The sequence below is a fragment of the Choloepus didactylus genome, chromosome 23, assembly GCF_015220235.1.
Source record: "Choloepus didactylus isolate mChoDid1 chromosome 23, mChoDid1.pri, whole genome shotgun sequence".
NCBI lineage: Eukaryota > Metazoa > Chordata > Mammalia > Pilosa > Megalonychidae > Choloepus > Choloepus didactylus.
The window spans coordinates 1,987,569-1,990,291 of NC_051329.1; the positions used below are offsets into that span (position 1 = coordinate 1,987,569).

The 2,723-nt window shown below is 37.1% G+C and overlaps 1 non-coding gene across 1 annotated transcript; it reads left to right on the forward strand.

Moving 5' to 3' along the window:
• The first annotated feature begins 1,829 nt into the window (after window positions 1-1,829).
• On the forward strand, window positions 1,830-1,936 carry LOC119519681. The gene has a single exon (XR_005214080.1). It is a non-coding gene; the product is annotated as a U6 spliceosomal RNA (small nuclear RNA).
• Window positions 1,937-2,723: the final 787 nt, after the last annotated feature.

The window sequence follows — 2,723 nt, forward strand, 5'->3', positions numbered from 1 at the left end:
AGTATTAGTATAGTATAGTATAGTACAGTACAGTGTAACATAACAGAACATAATATAATACAACACCCTGGAGTAGAGTATTAGTATAGTTAGCACAATATAATAAATATAATAAATATAATATAGTGTAATACAATGCAGCACAATGCAACATAACATAATGTAATATACCCCATGGACGTTTTAAAATTAATGCAGAAGATTTCCTTATATTGCTATGGAGTGTTTTCCAGGATATATTATTTACAAAAAAAAAAAGTTTAGAAGGGTATAAATAGTAGGATAATTTTCATGTAATTTAATATACATGGCACACACCCAAATATATTTACATACATATATGTGTGATTACATTTTCAAAATTCATATTTACATTTTTATTTTCAAAAAGAAAAAGTTAAAGGATAAACCAAAGTCTAATTAAATGGATTACCTATGAAGGAGGGAAAGAGTAGAGAGGGGGCAAGAGACAGAAACAGAAGTGTGATTTCTTAATGTAAATTGTTTTCTGTTTTGGGTTTTGGAACCATAAATGTTTCAACCTTTAAAAAAAGTGAATAAAAAAAGAAAAGAGTCTAAAAAACTAAAAAGAAAAGAGAAACAAATCAGCCTAATTATACATCAAATTGATGGTATAACCGTAAACAAAAAAAAAATTATTTCAGGGGATTTTAAAACTGTATTTTGACTGCAAGTGCCTAGTGGATAATAAGACACACACACCCCCCACACAAACTACACACCCAAAGAAAACCTAAAGTACACTCAGTATACTATCATAAGTGGTAATATTGGTATTGTTATTCTAAAATTATGATTTGTAGTAGGACAAAGCAATTAATTATATTAACATTAAGAAACAAGATTTCAGCATAAGAAAAAAAGGATATAAATACTTAATCAAAGAAGTTAAGTAAAAACCACGGATTCTTAATTTTGAAATGGAAATAGTATGAACTGAGGATTTATTTTCTTCTTTCAGAAAATACTATGTGCTTTCACTGTCAACCAGCAAGGCTAGAAGCACTGACGAGGCGAGCGAGAAACACGCCTGCAGCCGACAGGTGTCAGGGTTTGGAGGTGCCTGCCTTTCACAGCAGCAGCCCTCAGCGGCTCAGGGCTCCCTGCAGAAATGGCTGACGCCACTCTGGGGCAGAGCGTGTGCAAGATGGCGTGCAGATACTGTATCAGGCCTGAAAGCAAAGATACATGTAGAAAAGAAATGGATCATATCAAAATGACCCTGGAACCAACTGGCTGGAGTTCTCACAATCCGACCATCAGAGAGAAAGTAATCCTGCCACACATCCAACTCATCACACCTGTAAAGATCGAAGAGTGTGCACTGATACTACAGAGAAAACTTAGTCACTTCTGGAGGTTCTAGGGCACCAAATCATTATTCAGAAAACTGACAAAGGGAAACAATCCAGTGCTTATTCTGCCTGTGCTGTATGGACTGTATCTTAGGGTTACCAGATGGTAGCAGAAGGAAAGTCACTCTTCTTAGAAGACACACAGCCAACAGCTGAGTGAGCAGCAGAACTGGGACGTCACCACCTTGCAAGCCCTAATGAAATACTGGATCCAGGAGTCATCTACGACTGTTACAGCTCTGAGCTGAAAGGAGGATGGGGGCTTTTTTCAATAAGCTTTTTATTAAGGAAATTCCCACACACAATACAAAAGTAGACTTTTTTAACATACCATTATCACACCACAAGAAGTAAAGAAAGTTATTCCTTAGTATCATCAACTATATAACCCATGCTCCAATGTCTTTGATTGGCTAGGAAATATTTTCTATAGCTTGTTAAAATCAGGATGCAGTGCTCGCTTCGGCAGCACATATACTAAAATTGGAACGATACAGAGAAGATTAGCATGGCCCCTGCGCAAGGATGACACGCAAATTCGTGAAGCGTTCCATATTTTTATTTGCTGTCCTTAGTAATATATTGTATTGTATGACATGTTATTTTTCTTTTTAACATTTTTTCTTATTGCTAAAAAAAAAAAAAAAAATTTCTTGTAGTAATCAGTATGTTCAAATGCTGATTGTAGTGATAAATGTACAACTTTATGATGATATCATGAACAACTGATTGTACACTGTGGATAAATGTATGGTATGTGAATATAAGTCTATAAAATTGTAGGAAAATATATATATAGGAGTAAAAGTGTTGGAGAAAACATGGTGAGAGCAATGATACCTCACCAATATGGACTAACTACAATGTGTAAACTCAGAATTGAATCTTAGAACATAGCCTAACGTGGACACAATAATTGTAATAGTACCTAGATTGTAAGCTCTTACAGCAGTTAACTCTATCCCTGAATTGTAAGGCCTATCTCTAAACTTTGAGATGCTGATCCCCTAGCGTATGTTGTCACAAACATTGGGACTGGTGGTTTGATGTGCTGAGCCCTTGAGCATGGGACCTTGCCCTTATGAAGCACATTACCACAAAGGAGAGTCTAAAGTTGTATGTAATGGTGCCTAAGAGTCTCCCCCTGAGTACCTCTTTGTTGCTCAGATGTGGCCCTCTCTCTCTCTAACTGAGCCATCTCGACAGGTGAACTCGCTGCCCTCCCCCCTACGTGGGACCCAACTCCCAGGGGTGTAAATCTCCCTGGCAACGCAGAGTATGACTCCCGGGGATGAATGTAGACCCGGCATTGTGGGACTGAGAGTATCTTCTTGACCAAAAGGGGGA